Source organism: Salvelinus namaycush, unplaced genomic scaffold, assembly GCF_016432855.1.
Source record: "Salvelinus namaycush isolate Seneca unplaced genomic scaffold, SaNama_1.0 Scaffold1116, whole genome shotgun sequence".
NCBI lineage: Eukaryota > Metazoa > Chordata > Actinopteri > Salmoniformes > Salmonidae > Salvelinus > Salvelinus namaycush.
Window position 1 is genome coordinate 9,272 of NW_024057805.1, and position 22,203 is coordinate 31,474.

Here is a 22,203-nt window from a genome sequence, read left to right on the forward strand (position 1 = left end):
CCTCGCCCTGTTCAAATGATCAGAGGAATTAATGCTGGTGAGGAGAGGAACTGGACTGATGTCTGATGGCCCTGTGTTTTCCATGGTGGAATTACAACCCTTCTTTTACGGAGTAAATCAAAAGCACAAGAGAATGTGAGATGTTATCGATAATAAATCAATTGGTTTCATGCATTTGTCTGTGTGTGTGTGTGTGTGTGTCTGAATGTGATTGTATTTCGTCATATCGCATACATTTGTGATATCAGACAGGTTAATTAAGATATTAAAAAGTCATTGGTGATTTTTTCTACAGTGTTGCATGATGGGAATCTAGTGGTTCACTGATATAATCTAGTAAACAAAATAAACAACTTTTTCACCACTCTGTCTGCAAGTGCATTCCTAAACGGCATTTCACGCAGGTCGAAGTGATGTGATATTATCAGAACACAAAGTGGTTACCGTTAGACGAAAATGTTGGCACTGGAGAGACTTGCCCTCCACCGATATGTATAAGTCATACTTACCTGGCAAGGGAGCTACCGTGATCAAGAAGGCGGTTCACCCAGGGCGAGGCTCAGCCATTGCACTCTGGCTGTGCTGACCCCTGCGAATTTCCCAAATGTGGAAATCTCGATTGCATAATTTATGGTAGTGGGGGACTGCGTTCGCGCTCTCCCCTGATGTCTTGTTTGATGATAAACCTTGAGGTTGACTTTAGTCATCTGACTGTGCTTATGGAGATCTTTGAAGTCAGTTTTCAAAGAGATTTTGTGGACCAATCGAAAGGTGGACTAATCAAAAGGTGGAAACATTTGTTTGTAGCCAAACATTGTTGGCATTTTGTGGAAACATCATGTTGCGAAATGCAGCATGGTATTTATGCCACGCTGGTACTTCAATCAAGAGATAGTTGAAAAGCCGCTCTAACCCCACCCCCAGTCATGATGTGTCATACGCTTACAATATGAAATTGTCCATACATGCGCTCCTCCTTAGCCCAGAACAATGCAATAGTTTTTCAACATTCAGAGCTTTTGTGTATTTATTCTGGCTAGTAGGCTAGCTGCATGGGGAATTGTTGCTAATGATGTATTTGTCAGAAGTCATTGTATTTGTCCGTTTTTTCCCACAAGCCTGAAATATGTGCCCTCGCTTTGAAATGTTAGCAAGGTTTGTTTGTATTTCATCCAACTATCTGTGCTAAAAAGTGATGGCTACAGTATATGTAATTTCTTCCCCTTTTTGAGTGACCCAAAGTTCAAGCTGCTGATCTAATTGGTGAAAATGCAATGTCTGTTTATCAGACTCACTTTGACTCTATATGGTGTACCAAGAGTTGTTCCTTCGCTTACGGCCTTACCTACCTGAATACGCCCATCCTGATTGGAGAAGTGACGACAGGTGCGAGTGTCTGAGCTGTGAGTGAGTGTTTGCTGGAGAGTGTTTGCTCGAGAGCTATTTTTGTTAATTAATTGGTTTTTGCAATATAATTTATTATTTTCTTCAGTTGAATAGTTTAAAGTTTGGTTAGTCTTCCCCCTTGCAGGTTTTCTGCTTGGGGGAGAGCCTTTTTTGGACCCATTTTTTGATATATTATGACGGACAACATGGCAACGACAAACGGAATGGAAAAGGACAACGAAAATGCGCAACGGAAGAAAAATGAAGATAAAGAAGGAATGAAATATGGAAAAGAATACACGGTGGCAATTGAGTTGGAAGGAGAAGACAAAGTGACGACAATGGAACTACTAAGAGCAATTAAGGAGGTGTGTGGAGAGGTGGTGGGATGCCGAATGAAAGGAGAAAAGAAGTATGAAGTTACGATGAGGAATGAAAAAGGAAAAGAACGGCTAATGGATGGAATACGAATAAAGGACACCAAGATACTGGCGAGAGATATTAATGTGAAGGAAGTGGTGGTGTCGTTCATGAATCTGCCTGTATACATGGAAGACAGTGCTATATTGGGCAAGCTATGTAGCTGGGGTGTATCAGCAGTCTCTGAAATCAGGAGGAGAGTTTGGCCAGGCACGGATATAGCAGATGGCACGAGATACTGCAAAGTCAAATTCACTGATACTGTGAAATCACTGCCGTACTCTACAAAGTTTGATACGCTTGAAGGTGGAGAGTACTTTAGAGTCATGCATGATAAGCAGGTCAGAGTTTGTAGGCTTTGTATTCAGCCTGGGCATATTGTGAAGGACTGCCCTGAATTTAAATGTTATAAGTGCGGGAAGCAAGGGCATTATGCAAGAGAATGTGTAGGTGGAAAGGAAAGGGCATTTTGCGAAGGATGTCGCATGAGAGCTGACGAGTGCAAATGTGGAGAGGTTGTGAATGAGGAGGGGAGCCAGGATCTTTTTGTGGAGGCTGATGTATCACCCCGAGTAGAAGAAGACGATGGAGGAGAAGACGTGGTGGAGGGAGGAGAGACGGAGAAAAGAAGAGGGGAAAAGATGGAACAGAAGACGGAGGAAATAGGAGGCAGTATGGATTCAGAGATAAGAAGAGGGAGTTTTCAGGAGGAGGACGGGAGTGGGATGGGTGGAGGCACTGGGGACTCACAGTTTTTGGGGGGGGCCTCGGGCTATGTGGGTGCTTCGGAAGGAGGTGAAGTGGAGGGGAGTGGGATGCTGACAACTATACAGGAGACGCAAATGGATACAAGCAGCACAACAGGCACAGGAAAGAAGAATTCGAGTTGGTTGGAAGAGATGGATTTAGAGGCAATTTCAGATTCAGAAGACATGGAAAAGATTGATAGAGCAAGGGTAAGCTACAGGAAGAGGAAAGTGGCGTTGGAGGTGAAAAAGGACGAAAAAGGAAGAAAACATGACAAAAGGTAGAGGAAAATGAGAAAATATATTTTCTTATTATTATTTATTGGAATGGTTAATTGTATGTCAATCAATGCGAATGGTTTAAGAACAATGGAAAAATTTCAAAGAATAGTTAAAATGAAGAATTCGGATATTTTATGCCTGCAAGAAACACATTGGGACAATGTATGTATTTTAGAAGTAAAAAAAATATGGAGAGATTTTATTTTTGTTAACAATGGCAGGGGGAATTCAAGTGGGGTTGCTATTTTATTGAGGAAGGATGTGGTGGATAATGTGAAACAGATATATAATGATAATAATGGGAGGATTTTAATTGTAGATTTTGAATATATGAGTAGGGTTTTTAGAATTATAAATATTTATGCGCCTAATACTGAAATAGAGCGCAAAGATTTATTTTTAGAAATAGGAAAATGGTGTGAGGGAAACTGTATTGTAGTTGGGGATTTTAATGTTAAAATGGATAGACTGGATATGACAAGAGGAGCTATTTTTAGAAGTGATGTATCTAGGGGGGTTTTAAAGAAGATGATGATAGAAAAAGGAATGATTGATATATGGAGGGATGAGAATCCGTACAAGAGAGAATTTTCTAGAAGGCAGGTGGTTTTAGGGGTTTTGAAACAGACACGGATAGATCTGGTTTTAGTAAATGAAGGGTTAAGGAATTTTATGAAGGATATTAAGTATATTTTTACAACTTTTAGTGATCATGCTGGGTTAACATTTTCGGTGGGGTTAGATAGGGAGGGGAAAGGGGGGGGAGTGTGGTGTATGAATGCAAGGTATCTAGGTGATGAGGAATATGGAATACAACTTAAATCTTTGATAGAACATGAAATGGAGGATAAGCAAAAAGGGAATGATAAGTGCCAGTGGTGGGAAAATGTTAAGAAAAAAATAAAAGATTTTAGTATTAGATATGCAAGGAAGAAAAGGAGTAGGATGACAAGAGAAGAAAATTATTTAAGAGCAAAATTGAATGAAGAAATGAGGAAATGTGATATTGATCCTATTTATAATATTGAAAGGTTTTTAGATTTAAAGGCACAATTGAGCAAATGTGAAATAGATAAATGTAAGGGGGCATCTATTAGAAGTAGGGCAAAGTATGTTTTAGAAGGGGAGAAATGTACGTCTTTTTTTCTTGGTTTAGAGAAAACTAAACAGACGAAATCATATATTAGTGAGATAGAAAATGTAAAGGGTGAAGTGGTAAATGATTATGTTGAGATATTAGAAACTGTACAGAATTTTTATAAGGATTTATTTAAGAAAGGGGAGGTGGATGAAGAGTGTGTAAAGGAGATTTTAGGTAGTGTGGATGTGCAAATTGGTGTTGAGGAAAAGCAAATATGTGATAGGAAGATAACAGTGGATGAAGTGAAAGATGCAATTAAGGGATTACAAATAAATAAAAGTCCTGGAGTAGATGGACTAATTGCAGAGTTTTACAAAATGTATGAGAGTTTTTTAGCACCGATTTTAATGGAAGTGTATCAATATATGGAAGATAATAATACTGTTTCAGACTCCATGGTGACAGGACTGATATCGGTTTTATATAAAAATAAGGGGAGCAAAATGAAATTAGAAAATTATAGGCCAATTAGTTTATTAAATTCAGATTATAAGATTTTAGCTAAGATATTGGCGAATAGGATGAAGATGGTTTTAAATGATATTATAGCACCTACACAAAATTATAGTGTGCCTGGAAGAGACATAGCTGATACCATCATTACACTTAGAGATGTGATAAATAAAATGAATAGCGATAAGAGAGGGGGAATTGTTTTAAGTATAGATTTTAATAAAGCTTTTGACAGGGTGGAACATGATTTTATGTTTAGGGTACTGGAAAAATATGGGTTTGGAAATAGAATAATAGGATGGATAAAATTATTATATAGAAAGGCAAAAAGTAGGGTAAAATGTAATGGGGTTTTAACAGATTCTTTTATTCTTGAGAGATCAGTGAGACAGGGGTGCCCTTTATCAGCATTACTGTATGTTTTATCGGTAGAACCCTTAGCGGCATACCTTAACTTCTTGCGACTACAGGGGGTGCTGTTCCGAATTAGCATTTTGTCGTCTCCAAATTAAACTGCCTAGTACTCAATTCTTGCTCGTACAATATGCATATTATTAATTCTATTGGAAAGAAAACACTTTCTAGTTTCATACAAAGTTGGAATGATGTCTGTGGGTGACCCAGAACTCTTTCTACAGCGAAATCCATGACAGACAGTGAAAGGTCTGAGAGCGAAGCTCTGGTTTCAGATCAGTTTTTAAGGTCTCTGTCTATCCTATGGAACGACACGAACTGCACCCGCCTTCCCCTGGATGTCAGTAACCAATGAGAAGTGGAATGGGCCTTCTCCGTAGCTCTCAGAGGTTATAAAAGACCAAGGAGTGAGAGTAGCCCCCCTTTCGACGCTCGCCCTTACGCAGGAAGGGACCTCCGGACGCCATTTTCACAGGCTCGGTTATCAACTTGAAATGTATCCGTCTGTAATTTAATTCGATATAGGACTTAGAAACATCATAAGGTAGTTAATTTAAACCGTTTTATAGGAAATTATATCCGTTTAGTGCGATTTTGAGGAATTTCTTTGTTGTGCACTCTGAAACTTTGGACACGTTTTTGGGTCCCGTTCGATCGTTAGTGGATATTTCGAAGGACAGAGGACATCTATCGACCAAAAGACGTTTATAACATAGAAAGGATACATTGCCCAAGAATATGATGGAAGAACAGCTCATAGTAAGCAATATTTAATATGATAAATTGTTGTTCTGTCGAAATATTTTAAACGCATATTTCGCCATTTTGTTTGGTGTAGCTTCACTTGGCGAACCCTGTATTGAAAAGTAAGGATAATTTTACAAATGTAAATCAGCGGTTGCATTAAGAACTAATTTGTCTTTCGATTCCTGTCAACCCTGTATTTTTTAGTCAAGTATATGATTAGCTTTCAATTAAACTAGATCACTCTGATAGATGACGTCAGACATATTGAGGCTTGATTTCCTAGTATTTTTATTGTGTAACCACGGTTTTGTATGGCTAAATATGCACCTTTTCGAACAAACTGTATATGTATGTTGTAAAATGATGTTACAGGAGTGTCATCGGAAGAATTCTGAGAAGGTTAGTGAAAAAATTAATATCTTTTGGCGATGTTGACGTTATAGCGCTCTTTGGCTGGAATCGATGCTCTGGTAACGTTTGCACATGTAGTATGCTAACTTATCGATTTATTGTGTTTTCGCTGAAAAACGCTTAGAAAATCTGAAATATGGTCTGAAATCACAAGAACTGGGTCTTTCCATTGCTATGCTTTGTCTATTTTTATGAAATGTTTTATGATGAGTAAATTGGTCATACACGTTGCTCTATCTAGTAATTCTAGTCGATTTGTGATGGTCGGTGCAATTGTAAACTGTGATTTCTACCTGAAATATGCACTTTTTTCTAACAAAAACTATCCTATACCATGAATATGTTATCAGACTGTCATCTGATGGTTTTTTTTATAGGTTATTGGCTATCAATATCTTAGTTGAGCCGAATTGGTGATAGCACCTGAAGGAGTAAGAAACTGATGGAGTTAGAATAGTGGTGTATTTTGCTAACGTGTTTAGCTAATAGATTTACATATTTTGTCTTCCCTGTAAAACATTTTAAAAATCTGAAATGGTGGCTTTATTCACAAGATCTGTATCTTTCATCTGGTGTCTTGGACTTGTGATTTAATGATATTTAGATGCTACTATCTACTTGTGAAGCTATGCTAGCTATGCTAATCAGTGTGTGGGGGGTGGGGGGTGATCCCGGATACGGGGTTGAGGTTCGGTAAAGGTTAAAAAAGATCATTTTATAAATTGTGTAGAGACTCCGCAAGGAGGTTTTAGTTTAATTCATCAATATGCAGACGATACCACAATAACAGTTAGAGATGAGGAAAGTGTTAAAAGGGTGATGGAGTGTTTTAAAGTATATGAGAAAGCCTCAGGAGCAAAAGTGAATATGGAGAAGTCAGTAATAATGTATGTTGGGAAGATTAATGAGGAGATTTTTCCTTTTAAAATGGTAAATGATTATTTTAAGGTGTTAGGTGTGTTTTTAGGGGTGAAGGAACAGGAAGCTAGGGATATGACATGGAGTGGGGTTATAAACAAAGTTAGGAAGGTGGTAAATATGTGGAGGGGGAGGTCTTTGAAATTAAAAGGGAAAGTAATTGTCATAAATTCATTGTTGATGTCAATTTTTATTTATGTAATGAATGTTTTGGATATGCCAGAATGGGTTTTATCTGAAATGAATAAAATTGTAGTTGATTTTTTATGGGAAGGGAAGGGGGTGAAAATAGCTTTTAAAACTTTGATTGCAGGTTATGAGGAGGGGGGCTTGAAGTTGGTGGATTTAAATGTGAGGAAAACAGCAATTAGAGTCAAAATGGTACGTAAATATTTATATGGGGAATTAGATTATGGATGGAAAAGATTTTTTAAGGAGTATTTGCAGGAGGGTGGGAGGATGGGGGACAATGGTTTATTGATGTGTATGAAAAAGGAAATGTTAGGTAATATACCTTTGTTTTATAGAGAAGTGTTTGAGGCTTGGGGGGAGTTTTTACCAAATATTTATTATGAGTGTACCATTTTAGACAATATTTTAAATCAGCCAATTTTTTTAAATCCCAAGATACAGTATAATAATAAGATGTTGTTTTGTAAATATTTTATGAGGGCTGGGATGAGACAGATTGGGGACATCTTATATGAGGTAATTCCGGGGTTCCTTCCAAGTCAGGCAATATTTGATAATGTGGTTGAAGAAAATGATGAAATAAGTAGAACTACTGTGGAGAACATGTATAAGAGAATATTAGGATGTCTTCCTGGGGAGTGGGGTGTTTTAATAAATAAAGAGGTGGCAACAAGAGCTAGGGGTTTACCGGTTTTATATTATGAAGGTAATGGGAAGAAGCATGATTTGTCAGGTTTGAAAGTTAAAAAAGTTTATGAAAAATGTATTTTAAGAGAGATAAAAACTCCTGCTTCGGAAAAAGTGTGGTCTAGGGTGTTTGCAAATATAGATGTAAAATCAATATGGAAGAATGTAAATGTAAAATATAATTCTATAGAATGTGAAGACAATGATTTTAAAATGAAACATAATAGAATTTTTACGAACGTGGTTTTACATCAAATAAATAGAGATATTAAAAGAGAATGTGATATTTGTGGTACGGGGGTGGAAAATTTTATGCACTTTTTTGTTGAATGTAGTAGATTAGATGAGTTTCATAAGTTTTTAAAGGGGATTTTAGTACAACAGTGGGGAGAAGAGATTGTTGCTGGGGTTGAGTGGAGGAGGTTGTTTCTTTTTGGTTTAACTGGGAAAAGCAAAGTTATTAATTTTAATTTGATGAATTTTGTTCTTAGTCATGCCAGATACGCTGTAAGACTAAGAAGGAATTTGGGACATTATGAAGGGAAAATTGTGATTGTAGAGGTTTTATTTAGAAGTATGTTAGAGAAAGATATAGAAGTAATATATAAATATGGTGGATGTAATTTTGAAAAATTGTTTGTGTGGGGGAGCAATTTTATTGAAATTGGGTCGAATGGAAAACTTGTTTTTAATTATTAATTGGTTTTGGTGGATGATTGTGTTTCTAATAGGTTTTATTTTCTTTTCTTTTTTTGATTTTGTAAAAGGATGAATTGTTCAACCTTTTGATTGTTGATTGAATGTAGTAAATGTTATGTGTTTCTTCATAATAAAAGAAAAAAAAAAAATACACCCGATCTCGTCTGATCTCGGAAGCTAAGCAGGGTCGGGCCTGGTTAGTACTTGGATGGGAGACTGCCTGGGAATACCAGGTGCTGTAAGCATTTTGTCCACTAGGGTGTGCTCTTGCATTATTTAATCAGCAACACTGCCTTGTAGTAAGCGTTTGATGCTGAATTGACTAAATTCAGCTTATATGGGCTAGTCTCCCCTGCCCTTTTAATACGATCAAAGTTCCTTGTGTTGTCAGGGAGCAACTGCCTTTTATTTATAAGACAAATAAGAATATTGTTACTGAATGAAGCTTGTGTGTGCTTTGTGCTCCCTCGCCCTGTTCAAATGATCAGAGGAATTAATGCTGGTGAGGAGAGGAACTGGACTGATGTCTGATGGCCCTGTGTTTTCCATGGTGGAATTACAACCCTTCTTTTACGGAGTAAATCAAAAGCACAAGAGAATGTGAGATGTTATCGATAATAAATCAATTGGTTTCATGCATTTGTCTGTGTGTGTGTGTGTGTGTCTGAATGTGATTGTATTTCGTCATATCGCATACATTTGTGATATCAGACAGGTTAATTAAGATATTAAAAAGTCATTGGTGATTTTTTCTACAGTGTTGCATGATGGGAATCTAGTGGTTCACTGATATAATCTAGTAAACAAAATAAACAACTTTTTCACCACTCTGTCTGCAAGTGCATTCCTAAACGGCATTTCACGCAGGTCGAAGTGATGTGATATTATCAGAACACAAAGTGGTTACCGTTAGACGAAAATGTTGGCACTGGAGAGACTTGCCCTCCACCGATATGTATAAGTCATACTTACCTGGCAAGGGAGCTACCGTGATCAAGAAGGCGGTTCACCCAGGGCGAGGCTCAGCCATTGCACTCTGGCTGTGCTGACCCCTGCGAATTTCCCAAATGTGGAAATCTCGATTGCATAATTTATGGTAGTGGGGGACTGCGTTCGCGCTCTCCCCTGATGTCTTGTTTGATGATAAACCTTGAGGTTGACTTTAGTCATCTGACTGTGCTTATGGAGATCTTTGAAGTCAGTTTTCAAAGAGATTTTGTGGACCAATCGAAAGGTGGACTAATCAAAAGGTGGAAACATTTGTTTGTAGCCAAACATTGTTGGCATTTTGTGGAAACATCATGTTGCGAAATGCAGCATGGTATTTATGCCACGCTGGTACTTCAATCAAGAGATAGTTGAAAAGCCGCTCTAACCCCACCCCCAGTCATGATGTGTCATACGCTTACAATATGAAATTGTCCATACATGCGCTCCTCCTTAGCCCAGAACAATGCAATAGTTTTTCAACATTCAGAGCTTTTGTGTATTTATTCTGGCTAGTAGGCTAGCTGCATGGGGAATTGTTGCTAATGATGTATTTGTCAGAAGTCATTGTATTTGTCCGTTTTTTCCCACAAGCCTGAAATATGTGCCCTCGCTTTGAAATGTTAGCAAGGTTTGTTTGTATTTCATCCAACTATCTGTGCTAAAAAGTGATGGCTACAGTATATGTAATTTCTTCCCCTTTTTGAGTGACCCAAAGTTCAAGCTGCTGATCTAATTGGTGAAAATGCAATGTCTGTTTATCAGACTCACTTTGACTCTATATGGTGTACCAAGAGTTGTTCCTTCGCTTACGGCCTTACCTACCTGAATACGCCCATCCTGATTGGAGAAGTGACGACAGGTGCGAGTTTTGAGCTGTGAGTGAGTGTTTGCTGGAGAGTGTTTGCTCGAGAGCTATTTTTGTTAATTAATTGGTTTTTGCAATATAATTTATTATTTTCTTCAGTTGAATAGTTTAAAGTTTGGTTAGTCTTCCCCCTTGCAGGTTTTCTGCTTGGGGGAGAGCCTTTTTTGGACCCATTTTTTGATATATTATGACGGACAACATGGCAACGACAAACGGAATGGAAAAGGACAACGAAAATGCGCAACGGAAGAAAAATGAAGATAAAGAAGGAATGAAATATGGAAAAGAATACACGGTGGCAATTGAGTTGGAAGGAGAAGACAAAGTGACGACAATGGAACTACTAAGAGCAATTAAGGAGGTGTGTGGAGAGGTGGTGGGATGCCGAATGAAAGGAGAAAAGAAGTATGAAGTTACGATGAGGAATGAAAAAGGAAAAGAACGGCTAATGGATGGAATACGAATAAAGGACACCAAGATACTGGCGAGAGATATTAATGTGAAGGAAGTGGTGGTGTCGTTCATGAATCTGCCTGTATACATGGAAGACAGTGCTATATTGGGCAAGCTATGTAGCTGGGGTGTATCAGCAGTCTCTGAAATCAGGAGGAGAGTTTGGCCAGGCACGGATATAGCAGATGGCACGAGATACTGCAAAGTCAAATTCACTGATACTGTGAAATCACTGCCGTACTCTACAAAGTTTGATACGCTTGAAGGTGGAGAGTACTTTAGAGTCATGCATGATAAGCAGGTCAGAGTTTGTAGGCTTTGTATTCAGCCTGGGCATATTGTGAAGGACTGCCCTGAATTTAAATGTTATAAGTGCGGGAAGCAAGGGCATTATGCAAGAGAATGTGTAGGTGGAAAGGAAAGGGCATTTTGCGAAGGATGTCGCATGAGAGCTGACGAGTGCAAATGTGGAGAGGTTGTGAATGAGGAGGGGAGCCAGGATCTTTTTGTGGAGGCTGATGTATCACCCCGAGTAGAAGAAGACGATGGAGGAGAAGACGTGGTGGAGGGAGGAGAGACGGAGAAAAGAAGAGGGGAAAAGATGGAACAGAAGACGGAGGAAATAGGAGGCAGTATGGATTCAGAGATAAGAAGAGGGAGTTTTCAGGAGGAGGACGGGAGTGGGATGGGTGGAGGCACTGGGGACTCACAGTTTTTGGGGGGGGCCTCGGGCTATGTGGGTGCTTCGGAAGGAGGTGAAGTGGAGGGGAGTGGGATGCTGACAACTATACAGGAGACGCAAATGGATACAAGCAGCACAACAGGCACAGGAAAGAAGAATTCGAGTTGGTTGGAAGAGATGGATTTAGAGGCAATTTCAGATTCAGAAGACATGGAAAAGATTGATAGAGCAAGGGTAAGCTACAGGAAGAGGAAAGTGGCGTTGGAGGTGAAAAAGGACGAAAAAGGAAGAAAACATGACAAAAGGTAGAGGAAAATGAGAAAATATATTTTCTTATTATTATTTATTGGAATGGTTAATTGTATGTCAATCAATGCGAATGGTTTAAGAACAATGGAAAAATTTCAAAGAATAGTTAAAATGAAGAATTCGGATATTTTATGCCTGCAAGAAACACATTGGGACAATGTATGTATTTTAGAAGTAAAAAAAATATGGAGAGATTTTATTTTTGTTAACAATGGCAGGGGGAATTCAAGTGGGGTTGCTATTTTATTGAGGAAGGATGTGGTGGATAATGTGAAACAGATATATAATGATAATAATGGGAGGATTTTAATTGTAGATTTTGAATATATGAGTAGGGTTTTTAGAATTATAAATATTTATGCGCCTAATACTGAAATAGAGCGCAAAGATTTATTTTTAGAAATAGGAAAATGGTGTGAGGGAAACTGTATTGTAGTTGGGGATTTTAATGTTAAAATGGATAGACTGGATATGACAAGAGGAGCTATTTTTAGAAGTGATGTATCTAGGGGGGTTTTAAAGAAGATGATGATAGAAAAAGGAATGATTGATATATGGAGGGATGAGAATCCGTACAAGAGAGAATTTTCTAGAAGGCAGGTGGTTTTAGGGGAGTTGAAACAGACACGGATAGATCTGGTTTTAGTAAATGAAGGGTTAAGGAATTTTATGAAGGATATTAAGTATATTTTTACAACTTTTAGTGATCATGCTGGGTTAACATTTTCGGTGGGGTTAGATAGGGAGGGGAAAGGGGGGGGAGTGTGGTGTATGAATGCAAGGTATCTAGGTGATGAGGAATATGGAATACAACTTAAATCTTTGATAGAACATGAAATGGAGGATAAGCAAAAAGGGAATGATAAGTGCCAGTGGTGGGAAAATGTTAAGAAAAAAATAAAAGATTTTAGTATTAGATATGCAAGGAAGAAAAGGAGTAGGATGACAAGAGAAGAAAATTATTTAAGAGCAAAATTGAATGAAGAAATGAGGAAATGTGATATTGATCCTATTTATAATATTGAAAGGTTTTTAGATTTAAAGGCACAATTGAGCAAATGTGAAATAGATAAATGTAAGGGGGCATCTATTAGAAGTAGGGCAAAGTATGTTTTAGAAGGGGAGAAATGTACGTCTTTTTTTCTTGGTTTAGAGAAAACTAAACAGACGAAATCATATATTAGTGAGATAGAAAATGTAAAGGGTGAAGTGGTAAATGATTATGTTGAGATATTAGAAACTGTACAGAATTTTTATAAGGATTTATTTAAGAAAGGGGAGGTGGATGAAGAGTGTGTAAAGGAGATTTTAGGTAGTGTGGATGTGCAAATTGGTGTTGAGGAAAAGCAAATATGTGATAGGAAGATAACAGTGGATGAAGTGAAAGATGCAATTAAGGGATTACAAATAAATAAAAGTCCTGGAGTAGATGGACTAATTGCAGAGTTTTACAAAATGTATGAAAGTTTTTTAGCACCGATTTTAATGGAAGTGTATCAATATATGGAAGATAATAATACTGTTTCAGACTCCATGGTGACAGGACTGATATCGGTTTTATATAAAAATAAGGGGAGCAAAATGAAATTAGAAAATTATAGGCCAATTAGTTTATTAAATTCAGATTATAAGATTTTAGCTAAGATATTGGCGAATAGGATGAAGATGGTTTTAAATGATATTATAGCACCTACACAAAATTATAGTGTGCCTGGAAGAGACATAGCTGATACCATCATTACACTTAGAGATGTGATAAATAAAATGAATAGCGATAAGAGAGGGGGAATTGTTTTAAGTATAGATTTTAATAAAGCTTTTGACAGGGTGGAACATGATTTTATGTTTAGGGTACTGGAAAAATATGGGTTTGGAAATAGAATAATAGGATGGATAAAATTATTATATAGAAAGGCAAAAAGTAGGGTAAAATGTAATGGGGTTTTAACAGATTCTTTTATTCTTGAGAGATCAGTGAGACAGGGGTGCCCTTTATCAGCATTACTGTATGTTTTATCGGTAGAACCCTTAGCGGCATACCTTAAAAAAGATCATTTTATAAATTGTGTAGAGACTCCGCAAGGAGGTTTTAGTTTAATTCATCAATATGCAGACGATACCACAATAACAGTTAGAGATGAGGAAAGTGTTAAAAGGGTGATGGAGTGTTTTAAAGTATATGAGAAAGCCTCAGGAGCAAAAGTGAATATGGAGAAGTCAGTAATAATGTATGTTGGGAAGATTAATGAGGAGATTTTTCCTTTTAAAATGGTAAATGATTATTTTAAGGTGTTAGGTGTGTTTTTAGGGGTGAAGGAACAGGAAGCTAGGGATATGACATGGAGTGGGGTTATAAACAAAGTTAGGAAGGTGGTAAATATGTGGAGGGGGAGGTCTTTGAAATTAAAAGGGAAAGTAATTGTCATAAATTCATTGTTGATGTCAATTTTTATTTATGTAATGAATGTTTTGGATATGCCAGAATGGGTTTTATCTGAAATGAATAAAATTGTAGTTGATTTTTTATGGGAAGGGAAGGGGGTGAAAATAGCTTTTAAAACTTTGATTGCAGGTTATGAGGAGGGGGGCTTGAAGTTGGTGGATTTAAATGTGAGGAAAACAGCAATTAGAGTCAAAATGGTACGTAAATATTTATATGGGGAATTAGATTATGGATGGAAAAGATTTTTTAAGGAGTATTTGCAGGAGGTTGGGAGGATGGGGGACAATGGTTTATTGATGTGTATGAAAAAGGAAATGTTAGGTAATATACCTTTGTTTTATAGAGAAGTGTTTGAGGCTTGGGGGGAGTTTTTACCAAATATTTATTATGAGTGTACCATTTTAGACAATATTTTAAATCAGCCAATTTTTTTAAATCCCAAGATACAGTATAATAATAAGATGTTGTTTTGTAAATATTTTATGAGGGCTGGGATGAGACAGATTGGGGACATCTTATATGAGGTAATTCCGGGGTTCCTTCCAAGTCAGGCAATATTTGATAATGTGGTTGAAGAAAATGATGAAATAAGTAGAACTACTGTGGAGAACATGTATAAGAGAATATTAGGATGTCTTCCTGGGGAGTGGGGTGTTTTAATAAATAAAGAGGTGGCAACAAGAGCTAGGGGTTTACCGGTTTTATATTATGAAGGTAATGGGAAGAAGCATGATTTGTCAGGTTTGAAAGTTAAAAAAGTTTATGAAAAATGTATTTTAAGAGAGATAAAAACTCCTGCTTCGGAAAAAGTGTGGTCTAGGGTGTTTGCAAATATAGATGTAAAATCAATATGGAAGAATGTAAATGTAAAATATAATTCTATAGAATGTGAAGACAATGATTTTAAAATGAAACATAATAGAATTTTTACGAACGTGGTTTTACATCAAATAAATAGAGATATTAAAAGAGAATGTGATATTTGTGGTACGGGGGTGGAAAATTTTATGCACTTTTTTGTTGAATGTAGTAGATTAGATGAGTTTCATAAGTTTTTAAAGGGGATTTTAGTACAACAGTGGGGAGAAGAGATTGTTGCTGGGGTTGAGTGGAGGAGGTTGTTTCTTTTTGGTTTAACTGGGAAAAGCAAAGTTATTAATTTTAATTTGATGAATTTTGTTCTTAGTCATGCCAGATACGCTGTAAGACTAAGAAGGAATTTGGGACATTATGAAGGGAAAATTGTGAGTGTAGAGGTTTTATTTAGAAGTATGTTAGAGAAAGATATAGAAGTAATATATAAATATGGTGGATGTAATTTTGAAAAATTGTTTGTGTGGGGGAGCAATTTTATTGAAATTGAGTCGAATGGAAAACTTGTTTTTAATTATTAATTGGTTTTGGTGGATGATTGTGTTTCTAATAGGTTTTATTTTCTTTTCTTTTTTTGATTTTGTAAAAGGATGAATTGTTCAACCTTTTGATTGTTGATTGAATGTTGTAAATGTTATGTGTTTCTTCATAATAAAAGAAAAAAAAAAAAAAATACACCCGATCTCGTCTGATCTCGGAAGCTAAGCAGGGTCGGGCCTGGTTAGTACTTGGATGGGAGACTGCCTGGGAATACCAGGTGCTGTAAGCATTTTGTCCACTAGGGTGTGCTCTTGCATTATTTAATCAGCAACACTGCCTTGTAGTAAGCGTTTGATGCTGAATTGACTAAATTCAGCTTATATGGGCTAGTCTCCCCTGCCCTTTTAATACGATCAAAGTTCCTTGTGTTGTCAGGGAGCAACTGCCTTTTATTTATAAGACAAATAAGAATATTGTTACTGAATGCAGCTTGTGTGTGCTTTGTGCTCCCTCGCCCTGTTCAAATGATCAGAGGAATTAATGCTGGTGAGGAGAGGAACTGGACTGATGTCTGATGGCCCTGTGTTTTCCATGGTGGAATTACAACCCTTCTTTTACGGAGTAAATCAAAAGCACAAGAGAATGTGAGATGTTATCGATAATAAATCAATTGGTTTCATGCATTTGTCTGTGTGTGTGTGTGTGTGTGTCTGAATGTGATTGTATTTCGTCATATCGCATACATTTGTGATATCAGACAGGTTAATTAAGATATTAAAAAGTCATTGGTGATTTTTTCTACAGTGTTGCATGATGGGAATCTAGTGGTTCACTGATATAATCTAGTAAACAAAATAAACAACTTTTTCACCACTCTGTCTGCAAGTGCATTCCTAAACGGCATTTCACGCAGGTCGAAGTGATGTGATATTATCAGAACACAAAGTGGTTACCGTTAGACGAAAATGTTGGCACTGGAGAGACTTGCCCTCCACCGATATGTATAAGTCATACTTACCTGGCAAGGGAGCTACCGTGATCAAGAAGGCGGTTCACCCAGGGCGAGGCTCAGCCATTGCACTCTGGCTGTGCTGACCCCTGCGAATTTCCCAAATGTGGAAATCTCGATTGCATAATTTATGGTAGTGGGGGACTGCGTTCGCGCTCTCCCCTGATGTCTTGTTTGATGATAAACCTTGAGGTTGACTTTAGTCATCTGACTGTGCTTATGGAGATCTTTGAAGTCAGTTTTCAAAGAGATTTTGTGGACCAATCAAAAGGTGGAAACATTTGTTTGTAGCCAAACATTGTTGGCATTTTGTGGAAACATCATGTTGCGAAATGCAGCATGGTATTTATGCCACGCTGGTACTTCAATCAAGAGATAGTTGAAAAGCCGCTCTAACCCCACCCCCAGTCATGATGTGTCATACGCTTACAATATGAAATTGTCCATACATGCGCTCCTCCTTAGCCCAGAACAATGCAATAGTTTTTCAACATTCAGAGCTTTTGTGTATTTATTCTGGCTAGTAGGCTAGCTGCATGGGGAATTGTTGCTAATGATGTATTTGTCAGAAGTCATTGTATTTGTCCGTTTTTTCCCACAAGCCTGAAATATGTGCCCTCGCTTTGAAATGTTAGCAAGGTTTGTTTGTATTTCATCCAACTATCTGTGCTAAAAAGTGATGGCTACAGTATATGTAATTTCTTCCCCTTTTTGAGTGACCCAAAGTTCAAGCTGCTTATCTAATTGGTGAAAATGCAATGTCTGTTTATCAGACTCACTTTGACTCTATATGGTGTACCAAGAGTTGTTCCTTCGCTTACGGCCATACCAGCCTGAATACGCCCATCCTGATTGGAGAAGTGACGACAGGTGCGAGTGTCTGAGCTGTGAGTGAGTGTTTGCTCGAGAGCTATTTTTGTTAATTAATTGGTTTTTGCAATATAATTTATTATTTTCTTCAGTTGAATAGTTTAAAGTTTGGTTAGTCTTCCCCCTTGCAGGTTTTCTGCTTGGGGGAGAGCCTTTTTTGGACCCATTTTTTGATATATTATGACGGACAACATGGCAACGACAAACGGAATGGAAAAGGACAACGAAAATGCGCAACGGAAGAAAAATGAAGATAAAGAAGGAATGAAATATGGAAAAGAATACACGGTGGCAATTGAGTTGGAAGGAGAAGACAAAGTGACGACAATGGAACTACTAAGAGCAATTAAGGAGGTGTGTGGAGAGGTGGTGGGATGCCGAATGAAAGGAGAAAAGAAGTATGAAGTTACGATGAGGAATGAAAAAGGAAAAGAACGGCTAATGGATGGAATACGAATAAAGGACACCAAGATACTGGCGAGAGATATTAATGTGAAGGAAGTGGTGGTGTCGTTCATGAATCTGCCTGTATACATGGAAGACAGTGCTATATTGGGCAAGCTATGTAGCTGGGGTGTATCAGCAGTCTCTGAAATCAGGAGGAGAGTTTGGCCAGGCACGGATATAGCAGATGGCACGAGATACTGCAAAGTCAAATTCACTGATACTGTGAAATCACTGCCGTACTCTACAAAGTTTGATACGCTTGAAGGTGGAGAGTACTTTAGAGTCATGCATGATAAGCAGGTCAGAGTTTGTAGGCTTTGTATTCAGCCTGGGCATATTGTGAAGGACTGCCCTGAATTTAAATGTTATAAGTGCGGGAAGCAAGGGCATTATGCAAGAGAATGTGTAGGTGGAAAGGAAAGGGCATTTTGCGAAGGATGTCGCATGAGAGCTGACGAGTGCAAATGTGGAGAGGTTGTGAATGAGGAGGGGAGCCAGGATCTTTTTGTGGAGGCTGATGTATCACCCCGAGTAGAAGAAGACGATGGAGGAGAAGACGTGGTGGAGGGAGGAGAGACGGAGAAAAGAAGAGGGGAAAAGATGGAACAGAAGACGGAGGAAATAGGAGGCAGTATGGATTCAGAGATAAGAAGAGGGAGTTTTCAGGAGGAGGACGGGAGTGGGATGGGTGGAGGCACTGGGGACTCACAGTTTTTGGGGGGGGCCTCGGGCTATGTGGGTGCTTCGGAAGGAGGTGAAGTGGAGGGGAGTGGGATGCTGACAACTATACAGGAGACGCAAATGGATACAAGCAGCACAACAGGCACAGGAAAGAAGAATTCGAGTTGGTTGGAAGAGATGGATTTAGAGGCAATTTCAGATTCAGAAGACATGGAAAAGATTGATAGAGCAAGGGTAAGCTACAGGAAGAGGAAAGTGGCGTTGGAGGTGAAAAAGGACGAAAAAGGAAGAAAACATGACAAAAGGTAGAGGAAAATGAGAAAATATATTTTCTTATTATTATTTATTGGAATGGTTAATTGTATGTCAATCAATGCGAATGGTTTAAGAACAATGGAAAAATTTCAAAGAATAGTTAAAATGAAGAATTCGGATATTTTATGCCTGCAAGAAACACATTGGGACAATGTATGTATTTTAGAAGTAAAAAAAATATGGAGAGATTTTATTTTTGTTAACAATGGCAGGGGGAATTCAAGTGGGGTTGCTATTTTATTGAGGAAGGATGTGGTGGATAATGTGAAACAGATATATAATGATAATAATGGGAGGATTTTAATTGTAGATTTTGAATATATGAGTAGGGTTTTTAGAATTATAAATATTTATGCGCCTAATACTGAAATAGAGCGCAAAGATTTATTTTTAGAAATAGGAAAATGGTGTGAGGGAAACTGTATTGTAGTTGGGGATTTTAATGTTAAAATGGATAGACTGGATATGACAAGAGGAGCTATTTTTAGAAGTGATGTATCTAGGGGGGTTTTAAAGAAGATGATGATAGAAAAAGGAATGATTGATATATGGAGGGATGAGAATCCGTACAAGAGAGAATTTTCTAGAAGGCAGGTGGTTTTAGGGGAGTTGAAACAGACACGGATAGATCTGGTTTTAGTAAATGAAGGGTTAAGGAATTTTATGAAGGATATTAAGTATATTTTTACAACTTTTAGTGATCATGCTGGGTTAACATTTTCGGTGGGGTTAGATAGGGAGGGGAAAGGGGGGGGAGTGTGGTGTATGAATGCAAGGTATCTAGGTGATGAGGAATATGGAATACAACTTAAATCTTTGATAGAACATGAAATGGAGGATAAGCAAAAAGGGAATGATAAGTGCCAGTGGTGGGAAAATGTTAAGAAAAAAATAAAAGATTTTAGTATTAGATATGCAAGGAAGAAAAGGAGTAGGATGACAAGAGAAGAAAATTATTTAAGAGCAAAATTGAATGAAGAAATGAGGAAATGTGATATTGATCCTATTTATAATATTGAAAGGTTTTTAGATTTAAAGGCACAATTGAGCAAATGTGAAATAGATAAATGTAAGGGGGCATCTATTAGAAGTAGGGCAAAGTATGTTTTAGAAGGGGAGAAATGTACGTCTTTTTTTCTTGGTTTAGAGAAAACTAAACAGACGAAATCATATATTAGTGAGATAGAAAATGTAAAGGGTGAAGTGGTAAATGATTATGTTGAGATATTAGAAACTGTACAGAATTTTTATAAGGATTTATTGAAGAAAGGGGAGGTGGATGAAGAGTGTGTAAAGGAGATTTTAGGTAGTGTGGATGTGCAAATTGGTGTTGAGGAAAAGCAAATATGTGATAGGAAGATAACAGTGGATGAAGTGAAAGATGCAATTAAGGGATTACAAATAAATAAAAGTCCTGGAGTAGATGGACTAATTGCAGAGTTTTACAAAATGTATGAAAGTTTTTTAGCACCGATTTTAATGGAAGTGTATCAATATATGGAAGATAATAATACTGTTTCAGACTCCATGGTGACAGGACTGATATCGGTTTTATATAAAAATAAGGGGAGCAAAATGAAATTAGAAAATTATAGGCCAATTAGTTTATTAAATTCAGATTATAAGATTTTAGCTAAGATATTGGCGAATAGGATGAAGATGGTTTTAAATGATATTATAGCACCTACACAAAATTATAGTGTGCCTGGAAGAGACATAGCTGATACCATCATTACACTTAGAGATGTGATAAATAAAATGAATAGCGATAAGAGAGGGGGAATTGTTCTAAGTATAGATTTTAATAAAGCTTTTGACAGGGTGGAACATGATTTTATGTTTAGGGTACTGGAAAAATATGGGTTTGGAAATAGAATAATAGGATGGATAAAATTATTATATAGAAAGGCAAAAAGTAGGGTAAAATGTAATGGGGTTTTAACAGATTCTTTTATTCTTGAGAGATCAGTGAGACAGGGGTGCCCTTTATCAGCATTACTGTATGTTTTATCGGTAGAACCCTTAGCGGCATACCTTAAAAAAGATCATTTTATAAATTGTGTAGAGACTCCGCAAGGAGGTTTTAGTTTAATTCATCAATATGCAGACGATACCACAATAACAGTTAGAGATGAGGAAAGTGTTAAAAGGGTGATGGAGTGTTTTAAAGTATATGAGAAAGCCTCAGGAGCAAAAGTGAATATGGAGAAGTCAGTAATAATGTATGTTGGGAAGATTAATGAGGAGATTTTTCCTTTTAAAATGGTAAATGATTATTTTAACCTCTTATGGCTCAAAAATCAGCAGTGAGTATCAGCAGTGGAAAGAGGTGGCCATTTCAAACGGCCTCGTACTCAATTCTTGCTTGTACAATATGCATATTATTATTACCTTTGGATAGAAAACACCTTCTAGTTTCTAAAACAGGTTTAATTATTTCTCTAAGTGAAACATAACTCTTTTTACAGCCCATTTTCTGTAAAAAGTGACATTTCCAAGAAGCTATGTCTCTCTTCAAGATACTCTCTATAAAAGGCCTTGGCACTTAGGACTGTAGAAACACGTCACACATCTTCCCCTGGTTGTCATGCGGAAGTGAGAGAAAAAATGACTTGATTATCTCTGTCAGGGACTGAAAAGAACATCTTTGAGTGATAAGTGCGCACTTAATTTTTTTTTCTGGGCGCGAAGTAGGAACTGGACTGCGCTCCTGGAAAACACTCGTTATAGGTGAATATGACCTCCAGCTTCGATTTTCTTTGATACATGTCACAATATCATCCTAAAGTATGTTTTTTCAATATACTTTAATTATATTATTGAAATTTATTCTGGACTTTAAACGTGATGCGACGCAAGAATTTTGTCAAGACGGAGAGGTTAGCACGGCATGGCCAGTGTGTCATGCTAATTCAAGAGGGACATCGTTCGTTCTAGGTCCAAATGAACACGGTTCTGAACAAAGGACCCTTTGGAGAACATTCTGATGGAAAATCAACAAAGATAAGGACCCAATTTGGGATGCTTTTTCATATATCTGTCGAACTGTGCTATCGCTAGCGTTTGACTAGAATCAATGCTGCTGTGTGTTTGTATTGTAGTAAGCTAATATAACGATATATTGTGTTTTCGCTGTAAAACACTTCAGAAATCGGAAATATTGTCTGTATTCACAAGATCTTTCTCTTTCATTAGCTATCCACCATATATTTTTCTGAAATCTTTTCTGATGTGAAATTAGTAGTTGACGTTGGTGTCTGTTTTCTCTGGCTACTGCCGTGCGATTTCTG

The 22,203-nt window shown here is 37.4% G+C and overlaps 3 non-coding genes across 3 annotated transcripts; all 3 read left to right on the forward strand.

Moving 5' to 3' along the window:
• Positions 1–501: 501 nt before the first annotated feature.
• Positions 502–665, forward strand: LOC120035853. Its single transcript, XR_005474363.1, has one exon. It is a non-coding gene; the product is annotated as a U1 spliceosomal RNA (small nuclear RNA).
• An 8,795-nt stretch (positions 666–9,460) lies between these two features.
• On the forward strand, positions 9,461–9,624 carry LOC120035854. The gene has a single exon (XR_005474364.1). It is a non-coding gene; the product is annotated as a U1 spliceosomal RNA (small nuclear RNA).
• Positions 9,625–16,601: 6,977 nt separating this feature from the next.
• On the forward strand, positions 16,602–16,765 carry LOC120035855. The gene has a single exon (XR_005474365.1). It is a non-coding gene; the product is annotated as a U1 spliceosomal RNA (small nuclear RNA).
• The last annotated feature ends 5,438 nt before the right edge of the window (positions 16,766–22,203 follow it).